The following is a 10,694-nucleotide window of genomic DNA, read 5'->3' on the forward strand; positions in this document are numbered from 1 at the left end:
CCAGGAGTGCAGAGCCTGCGCTGGAGAGGGACTGTGTGTTGGCTGGGCTTCTGGAATCGGAATCATTTTCTTTTCCTAATTGCATTTCCCTGGCCGCCTCCCGTCATCCCATCCGCAGGGCGTTGGCTCACATGCGGATCATTACAGAGGGCAGCCACACTGCTGTGGGTCTGAAGTCGCATGTGGGCCAGACCGGGTAAAGGTGGCAGATTTCCTTGCCCACCGGGCGATAGTGAACCAGACGGGTTTTCCCGACAGTCGATTATTTGAACCTTTGTTCCCAGAGCGTTAGACTGGGCCTCTGGGTGACAGGTCTAGTAACATTACCACCACACCATCGCTTGGGTTTCATTCCCTGATCGGGAATGCTGTATCCCGTTCAAATCCCTGGAACCTTTTCCTCACAATGCAGATATCTCACATTTCGACATGCGGATTCTTGTCACTTAACTGGTGTTTGTATGGGTGTGTTTGTATGGGTGTGTGTGTATGTGTGTGTCTGTATGTGTGTGTGTCTGTGTGTGTCTGTCTGTGTGTGTCTGTCTGTGTGTGTCTGTCTGTGTGTGTCTGTCTGTGTGTGTCTGTCTGTGTGTGTGTGTCTGTGTGTGTGTCTGTCTGTGTGTCTGTCTGTGTGTCTGTCTGTGTGTGTCTGTCGGTGTGTGTCTGTCGGTGTGTGTCTGTCGGTGTGTGTCTGTCGGTGTGTGTCTGTCGGTGTGTGTCTGTGTGTGTGTGTCTGTGTGTGTGTGTCTGTGTGTGTGTGTCTGTGTGTGTGTGTCTGTGTGTCTGTCGGTGTGTGTCTGTCTGTGTGTGTCTGTGTGTGTGTGTGTCTGTGTGTCTGTCGGTGTGTGTCTGTCGGTGTGTGTCTGTGTGTGTGTGTCTGTGTGTGTGTGTCTGTCTCTGTGTGTCTGTCTCTGTGTGTCTGTCTCTGTGTGTCTGTCTCTGTGTGTCTGTCTCTGTGTGTCTGTCTGTGTGTGTCTGTCTGTGTGTGTCTGTCTGTGTGTGTCTGTATGTCTGTGTGTGTGTGTCTGTGTGTCTGTGTGTGTGTGTCTGTGTGTCTGTCTGTGTGTCTGTCTGTGTGTGTGTCTGTGTGTGTGTCTGTGTGTCTGTCTGTCTGTGTGTGTGTGTGTCTGTGTGTCTGTGTGTGTGTGTCTGTGTGTGTGTGTCTGTGTGTGTGTGTCTGTGTGTGTGCGTCTGTCTCTGTGTGTGTGTCTGTGTGCGTCTGTCTCTGTGTGTGTGTCTGTGTGTGTGTGTGTGTGTCTGTATGTGTGTGTGTGTGTGTCTGTGTGTGTGTGTGTGTCTGTCTGTGTGTCTGTCGGTGTGTGTCTGTCGGTGTGTGTCTGTCGGTGTGTGTCTGTCGGTGTGTGTCTGTCGGTGTGTGTCTGTCTGTGTGTGTCTGTCTGTGTGAGAATCTGTGTGTCGACTTGCACCCACTCTGGTTCTAAGCTGCAAATCCTGACCTGATCAGCGCACGTTCGCAGCCCCTGGGTCATCTGGAACTGAAAAGGGGCAGGGAATGACCCTACCCTCAGCCAGTATTAAAATTCCCAGGATGTCAGTTAACTTGCCATGGCTATGGACGATGAGGAAATTGGCTCAATGCTACGTCATGGCCAGGGAGTGAGAGTCTGCAATGGGGAGAATCTCCAGAACACTTTTTAAAGAGTTTGTTTTTGGAGCACTTAAAATTGAGGAGAATGGAAAACTTTTTATAATTTATAGTTTCCGGCATTTTAAACTCTTTAGGCACAATGTTTATTACAGACTTAGCAGCACAGAAAGTCCGATCCTGTTGTGGAAAGTTGTGACGTTGAATTGATTCATTCTGGTCATTTGTGTGCCGGCATCAGGATGAAAGGGTGTGAAGATAGTTCATTAATGCCCTTCAGGAAAGGAGCCCGCTCCTTGATCAATGTGACCGAAATGTAGCTCCAGTTCATCGTCATTTAAGATTAAGAATGGGGCAGCACGGGTAGCTCAGTGGGTTAGCACTGCTGCCTCACCGCGCCGAGGTCCCCGGCTCTGGGTCACTGTCCGTGTGGAGTTTGCACATTCTCCCCGTGTCTGCGTGGGTTTCGCTCCCACAGCCCAAAGATGAGCAGGCGAGGTGGATTGGCCATGCTAAATTGCCCCTTAATTGGGAAAAAATGAATTGGGTACTCTAAATTTAGAGTTTTAAAAAAATAATTTAAGATTAAGAGCAACCAATTTAAGATGATCAGTCGGGCCCATGATGTGGCTCATTTATACGTAGTTAGAGTGACACGCATTCATCCGCAAACAAAAGGAATATGTTCAAGCCTTGGGCCCTTTTGAATGACCCAGGAGCTTGGTGAGTCTGTAGTTCTATATTGCTTTCTCCATGGCAACACCTCAAATCAGAGTCCACTTTACAACCAATCGGCACCCTTACCCCATGTAGTATGAATTGTTGTGATTGTTTGAAATTTGGCATTCTTGCATTTGTCCTGGTGAGTGCAAGATGAAAAGCTTTCGCAAACATGTCTCTTTTTTTTTTCAACAGTATTCAAGATAGCAATTGCTGCACTTTGTAGTCAGAGAGAGGCAGTGTACCTACATCCTGGCCGGCACTGCCCATAGCCCGAGAACCATTGCAGTCAAATGCTCCCAAATCTATTATTCTGCCAAAGAGCGGGTATCCTGAAGGTAGGACCCACCGGATGCCAATCTGCTCCGGATGGCCAGGTCGCAGTCAACCTGTCGGTCAGCACTGACTGTCCCGTTGGTCAATGTGTCCTGCTCCTCCTCGCTGCCCGCTGACTCTGGGAGAATGGAGCCCCCACACGAATAACCAGCTGGTGGTCACTCGCACCTGTGGACTGTCCATTTGACCGTGGCATGGGCAGGAGTCAGGAGCTACGTTAGTGGCCGGAGGGGGGGGGGGGGGTCAGTACCCTAGTCACAGCTTAGGGGCCTGCATGTCGCTAGTTTTATTGGACAAGTTGCAGGTAACGTTCAGTCGGGTGGTTCTGGTCAGTTGAAATTAAATCCGTTTTCCCATAGTTGGGCACATTCTAAATATAATACTTACTCGCTTGCTCTCCATACACGAACGAATACGTCCACAGAGGATGCACCAATTCCTAGTATGGTCTGTGGCTACAGGTCCCCGACGTTATCCCAGTTGATGTAAGCAGGGCGTCTGGGGAGAGCAGGCGGGGTGGGATATCACATGCTGTTATTCACCCTGATGTCACACACTCGGGCAGTCACACTTGGGTGTTTGTGGTCCCTGGATCTTGTGTTGCCGGGGCAGAGCTCCAAGCCACAGGCTGGCATGTGACTGAGAGACAGCTGGTTTGTCTATTCTGTTTCAGGTCAGCAGCTGAGAGCGAAAGCGAGCACTGAGCCAAACAGATTCTTTTTTTTTCTTTGCAAACCTAGTTCGTATTTCAGCGTTTCTAAGATATCCTTTTTTTTTTTTTAAACCCCCAAATTTCTGGGCCTATTCAGATCCTATTTGGCTCTCGCACTCCCCTCTTACTGCCTTCTAAGCCTCCGCCTCTCCTCCCCACACTGCCATCCATCTTTCACCTCCCCCATTTTGGCACCCCTAATTCTTTCCTGCCCCTCCCGACTTCCCACTTTCCCAACCTGCTCACCCTCCCACCTCGCCACATCCATGCCCGGAACAAATAGTGATACCCAGCTGCTAGCAATCCAGTCCTTGGACACTGGACTATCCCACCAAGGTTTTCTCATTGTCCACATCCGCTTGAGTTATATGTTCTACTTGTGATGCGGTTGTCGGACCTCGCTTTGTTTCTTCCCTCTCTCGTCCCGTAACCCGTTTCTCTCTTCCTCCCCTTTAGGTACGACTTGATGCGGATGTGCTGGCAGTACAACCCCAAGATGCGGCCCGCCTTCATGGAGATCATCCAGGGCATCAAAGCTGAGCTGGAACCGTCCTTCAAAGAGGTCGCTTTCTTCTACAGCGAGGACTGCAAGGGCCGGGACGTCGAGGAGTTTGAGATCGAGGCGGACAACATGGAGAGCATCCCCCTCGACCCCTCCTCCGCCCTCCAGCACACTGACAAACACTCAGGTCACAAAGTGGAGAATGGACCCGGGGTCGTGCTGCGTGGCAGCTTTGAGGAGCGCCAGCCGTACACTCACATGAACGGCGGACGAAAGAACGAGAAGGTGTTGCCTTTGCCCCAGTCAACGACCTGCTGATCTCCCCATACCCAAAACCTGCCCCCAGCCCCTACCCCCTTTCCCCAGAACCAAGAGAAAAAAACCCAACAGGCGCGCACATCACACACGCGCGCACACACACACAAACCCTCGTGTATCTCAGTAGATCTCAAACTGCCATTGCTGTTCAGTGGACAGAACTTGTTTCAATCACCTCACAAATGTTTCATATACAAACTTTTTTTCTGGGGAAAGAAATACCTAATGGCGCTTGAGAGAGAGAGAGAGAGAGAGCTGCAACACAGGGCTCAGTTGAACTTGTGATATAAGACACTCCGTCCTAGACCTCTCGCTGCTTCATATTTAAAAATACATAAAGTCCAACAGAGAAACACGTCTCAACAGAGACACTGCCTGGCTCTCCCCTCCAGTCCCTGACCATCACTACAGGTCTTTGTTGAGATATATGGGAATACACGTGTCTCCGATATCTATATATTTTTTAACCAATCTGATTCTATTCCCTGTTTCCGGGGAGCTTACAGCGCGGGGCTGTCAGTGTGTCTCGGGTGTAGTTATCTCGCACCGCTGCCAAACTTTGCCAAAATTTTAAAGGAAATAGTTTTATTACAAATGTATTTCACAGTAGGACAAGCGGGGGCCGGGGTTTAAAGAAAAATACACAGGTGTTTTTCGGAGAAGCAGAAAGACAGGGGACACGTGCGCGCACCCACACGTTCCGTCGCCCAACCTGTTGCATCAACCTACACTGGGATCAACGTGACTGTGGATCAGAGTTGGACGGCAGAGGAAGAAGAAAATAGAAGAGGCCCGCACTGTCGCTGGAAGGGGCACGCGGCCTGGGAGACATCCTGAGTCGCTCGGCAGGGCCCAAACCCCAAACACGTGGCAAAGGCAAGTGCAAAGGACCCCGCCTCTTAGCCGTGTGGGAGGGTGGGGAGGGGGGAACAGCAAGCGAGAAGATAAGACAAAAAAGGAGCAGTTAAGTGCTAAGTATTTTCTGACGCGTTCAGTTACATTAGAATTCTAGTGAATGGGTCTTGCAGTTCTATGTTTGACCTTTGATCCTTCTGATGCTCATTGTTTCACTGTTATGACCTATGGTTTAATTCATCTGTCTTTTTTAAAAAAAAAAGAAAGCTGCTATAATTTTTTTTTCCTTAACTCTGGGGATGAAATTAACTTTACCTTCGGGTCTACTGCCTTGTCCCTCCCTCCCACCCCCACTCCCCGCTGCCCCTTCCATATTATCCCTTCGCCCGCCCCTCCCTTTAACGCTTTGTACAGAAGTTCAAGCCAACCTTTTATTTCTTCCTGATAGTGGTTCCGATGGCGACGTCACCACGCACCTCTGCCTTTTTCGTTTTATAACTTTTAAAACAAAAAACAAAAAAGTCATTTCAGAAAACCGTAAGATGTCCCTCGTGTTTTGATACTCGTGTCATCCGAACTCCGCTCGTGAACAGAAACCATTTTTTATTTTCTTCCCCTCAAATGATTCAAAAGTAGCCGGGAGGAAATGTTTTTTTTTTTGACGTTGAGAACTTGTGTCTGAATCAGTACAGGGCGTGAAATAAAATATACTCAGGTCAAGGTCAAACAGTTTAATACTAGTACATGTCTTGCTCACGGTTTCCATGTTCATTTTTGTGCGTACGTAGACATTGTTTGTGCTTTTTGAAAACTAAACTGGGATTGTTATCCTGACTGCTCGACTTCGATAACACGGTTGTTTTGTTTTATATTTGGCTGCATATCTTTCCTGTCCAGGTTTTTTTATCTACTCTTTTTCAATTATTACCAGGGTGAGAGGCTTCAGCTGACTGGAAGGGCAGCCATTGTTGTGGTGACCGCCTTGTCCACCCAACTGACCTCGCGAGCTCTGTTTAGAAATCTGGAATTGCAGAGTTCTTGGGGTTTTTTTTTTTAAGGGTTGCGTGATTTTCAAGTGAATGCTTTGTGCTAATGGCAGCCTGTCGGGAGCAATGGCTATTAGTAACTATATCAGCTTGCCAAAATCAATAGTGCACTGGTATTAAATGAGCCCAAATGCTCATACAGAAACAATGTCAGGCAACACCAAAACCCAAATATGAAGAGGCAATGGAGTATAAATATCAAGGAAGGGTGGACTTTTCAGGAATAAATGTGTAGCGATTTGGGCCTACGAAAGGCTTAACGTTATTGTGACTGGGTCCAGATTCACCACGTGGACTTAACAGGCAACTAAAAGTGCCCCGACCCCCCCCCTCCTGATCTCAGGAGATCAATTATTTTCCCAGGTTGTCCTGGGCGAGGTTGCCCGCAACCCACCCTCAACCTTCCAAAACGCAAGTTCCCGCCACAGTGGTGTCTCAGGCAGTGAGAAGAGCGTACAGCGAAAAGGCACGGTGCAGGGGGAGGTTTCGCGACTCTCCTCGCACCTCCCCTTTTATGGTGGGGAGGGGGGGGTGACCCCTCATTGAAACCTCTGCCGAGCTGATGGAGCAGACACTGCGATTGGCAAACGCCAACGCATTCAGAAATGGCAACCTTTCTGAGGTTGGTTCGATGTCCGCACTTTCCTGTGCTCTCCACCGCCCTCATGTGGTACGGTTGGGCGGGGGTGGGGTGGGGGGGGGGATTGTGTTCGGAGGATGAACTCTTCGGAACTCACCTGGGCGGGGAAGGGAGTTAAACAAAAAGTACCAAAGAAAAACAAAAAAAATACAAATGGATTAAGACTGATATTTGTGACCAGAAGTAACATTAAAGTTTGTAGTGTTTTTTTTTTTTGCTGTATCTTTTTTTAGAGTAGTTTTTAGCTTCAATTTTTTTTTTGCCGCTGTCCCATAGCATTTTATTCTGAATTTTTGTTAATTAAAAAGGTAATCTATGTAGGAGTTTTTTTTAATTTATTTTGTAATATCAGTTAAGATCACTGTAAAATGCCCCGAATTGAAATGAGTACTGATAGAAGAGCTGTGTTTTACATGTTAATCTGACAGGGGACAATATTTTTTTTTTTTTGATGTTTTTAAAGCATTTATCTACCTCACTCTTATTTTTTTATATATATTATATATAAAATACATCTCACATTCAGCAATCTGAGACAGTACAGTATCCGGGAAACCTCAATACAATCCATAAACCACATTCACTAATGTCTTTGGAGAGGAACACGTTGCTCGGTCAGCAGAGGTCACCAGCTTTGTGTGTTTGGGTTGGGGGAAGGGGGTGGGGTGAAGGGTTAGAGGTCGGACACCACAATTAATCACTACAAACATAAGCTGCAGTGGAGAATGAACCCGCGACAGATCCCTGGGTCCCCCACATGCCTATCATGCATGCGTTGCCTCATCAGATCCCCCTCATATCCATGGCAACAACTGCAGTGCCCTGGAGATATTTTGTCCTCATTTTTGATCGCTCCGTTTCCATTTGTACATTTTTCTTCGGTGCCACCGTCCCCACCAGGTGTTCCAGATTCACTACATCTCGCCCCCAAAATTGGTGTAAAATGGTTCCCCCAATTGTCTTCCACCTTCTACTAATACTTTGAGGTTTACCTTCTTTGGCAAGTCAGCACTTATTGGTATTCAGTGAGAGCTGTGCTAGGGGGAAGGGATTTACAGAAAAGGTCGGTGTTCCAAGTTCAGGTCCAACGTAGATAGTCACAGGCTAACTCTGAGTTTATGTAAGTTTCTAGAAAGGTCTTTACTGGAACTTTCCCTTTGTGCAAACACCCCCACCAACTAATGAAGCTCAGGGGCGTGATCAAATTCCCACAGATTATTTACAGATCTTTACTCTGTATCTAACCCCGTGCTGTACCTGTCCTGGGAGTGTTTGATGGGGACAGTGTAGAGGGAGCTTTACTCTGTCTCTAACCCCGTGCTGTACCTGTCCTGGGAGTGTTTGATGGGGACAGTGTAGAGGGAGCTTTACTCTGTATCTAACCCCGTGCTGTACCTGTCCTGGGAGTGTTTGATGGGGACAGTGTATAGGGAGCTTAACTCTGCATCTAACCCTGTGCTGTACCTGTCCCGGGAGTGTTTGATGGGGACAGTGTAGAGGGAGCTTTACTCTGTATCTAACCCCGTGCTGTACCTGTCCTGGGAGTGTTTGATGGGGACAGTGTAGAGGGAGCTTTACTCTGTATCTAACCCCATGCTGTACCTGTCCTGGGAGTGTTTGATGGGGACAGTGTAGAGGGAGCTTTACTCTGTATTTAACCCGACGCTGTACTTGACCAGAAAGCATATCTAACATTTGCTGTGTCTGATCTCAAGTGTTTGATGTTGGAAGTGAAAAATGGTCCATTCCACATCACCAACGTTGTCACTCGCCTCGAGCACAGAAATTGAACAATAATGGTCTCGCAAGAATCACCTGACCCATAGTTGGATTGGGGTAAATCAGCAAGGTGCAAGTGTGGTGAGTTTCCAATCTAGAAATGTCCAACGGCCCCAGAAATGGAGCAGTAATTGAGGGAGGGGGGGAAGGGAGAGTTGCAAAGTAAACATCACCATACCAGCTAAGACAACAATATAATCTTCAACGGGACAATTGAGGTTAAGCTCAAGTCCGAGCTCCCTGAAGCAATCCTTTGTAAGGGCTGATGCAGTTCCTCCTCCACAGCCCCCCCCCCCCCCCCCCCCCCCCTAATGAATGACACTCGCACGTCAAGAAGAGTGTGGCTGGCAGCGGTGGTTAGCGCTGCTGCCTCACGGCGCCGAGGTCCCAGGTTCGATCCCGGCTCTGGGTCACCGTCCGTGTGGAGTTTGCACGTTCTCCCCGTGTCTGCGGGGGTTTCGCCCCCACAACCCCAAAAATGTGCTGGTTAGGTGGATTGGCCACGCTGAATTGCCCCTTAAATTGGAAAATATGAATTGGGTACTCTGCAGAGTGTGGCTGTGCAGGTCAGCGACCAGGGGGGAGGTACCCCAGCAAGAATCCATCTCCCTCGGAAAGATATGGGGCGCAAAGTGGACGGTGGGAAACACCAAAGTTATTGTTGGTGTCACACAGGAGGAAAATGTGGGCTATCGGCCTTAAATTGGCATTCCGATCCTAGGCGCACCAGCTTGGAAGTAGGTTAACGGGGCTACTGGTGACACCAGAGTTTCTGGAGTTGACTGTTCAGCGCATTGGACCAGGCCTCAAAACACACCTCCGCTGGGACACAAAGCTGGTGACCACCTGACCTCTCGGCCCTTTTCCTCCGCATTGCACATATTAATCATCACAACCGTAGACCCTCAGATCACAGCTGGTTACGAATGTTTGTTAAACTGTCTGATTTATTATATCATCAATTAGATGAAATCTGTATTAAGGAAGAAAAAAAAATCACTAACAACATTATGGCCATCTTAGCAACTGCATAGACCGTTGAAAGCACCCAGTTATCATATTGTTTTGTGACTGATTAGGAAATGGCTGTATGGGCTTGTTGGTGTCTGGGGCTGTTTAAAGGGATTTTTTTTGTTTTGTTCCGTTTTGTTGGCCGATCAAACTTGTCCGTAACATCTACCTGCGAACAAGAAACCCCTGATCTGTGTAAAGCTGGATTCGGAGCATCCCGGTCTGTGTGTGTGTCTGTGTGTGTGTCTGCGTGTGCGTCTATTTCTAAACGGGACCCATGTTTCAAGTGGCCTGCGTGGATCTTCGATTTGGGCTGCGCCCCCATGTTCACCTCGAGCGCTCTCGTGTCCGTCAAACAGACTTTGCAAGAAGCCTCTCCGCGTTTTGGAAGGCTGGTACACCGAGCACAGTTCTGGAGGTTTGTTGCAGAACTGGTTTATTTGCATTGACAAAATATCCCAACCTGTGTTCCTTGGTAACAATTTGGCAAAAAGCCGCCAGGGGCCTGTTGCTAAGTTGAGGCTGCCGTGTTCATTCAGAAGGGCGCAGTAGTATTGCGGAGATGAAAGAATGGACAGCGCCCCCCCCCCCCCCCCCCCCCGGAAGGCGTGATGTTAGTTTGTGATATTCGCAATCTGACACCAAATACAAATCTTAAGCCTTTCCTCGCCAGAAACGCTGTTCTATTTATTTAAAAACGTTTTACAGCCTGTTGGCCAGACCAAGGCAGAGAGCCTAAAGCAAAATACTCCCCATGCTGCAAATCAGAATGTAAAATGCTGAAAATTCTCAGTGGGTCAGTCTGTGGAGAGTGAAACCGTTAACCGTCGTGGGTCAGCGATCCTTCGTCAGAGCCTATGGGGGGGGGGGTTAGCTAACAGCCCTCTGATGTGGCAACAGTCATTTTGAGATTTGGTGTTGAATGGATCTGGCCATGGTTTCGTGGTGAGATTCTTGAAGCCGATGCCTTGGCCTGGGTGGCCCCATGGTCCTGCTGTTTGGGTTGGAAAGTTGGAGCCCCCGAGGTGGGGGAAAGAGGGTGGGGGCGTGGGGCCGGACAATGTGGGTCAGGGTGCCTCCTGTTGGTCACTGCACAGTAATACGCACTGGATGGTGTCCTTGCCAGGTGATAACGTATTGGGGCTTGCTGTGGAGAACTTTCAGCCTTA

The sequence above is a fragment of the Scyliorhinus torazame genome, chromosome 30, assembly GCF_047496885.1.
Source record: "Scyliorhinus torazame isolate Kashiwa2021f chromosome 30, sScyTor2.1, whole genome shotgun sequence".
NCBI classification, from domain to species: Eukaryota; Metazoa; Chordata; class Chondrichthyes; order Carcharhiniformes; family Scyliorhinidae; genus Scyliorhinus; species Scyliorhinus torazame.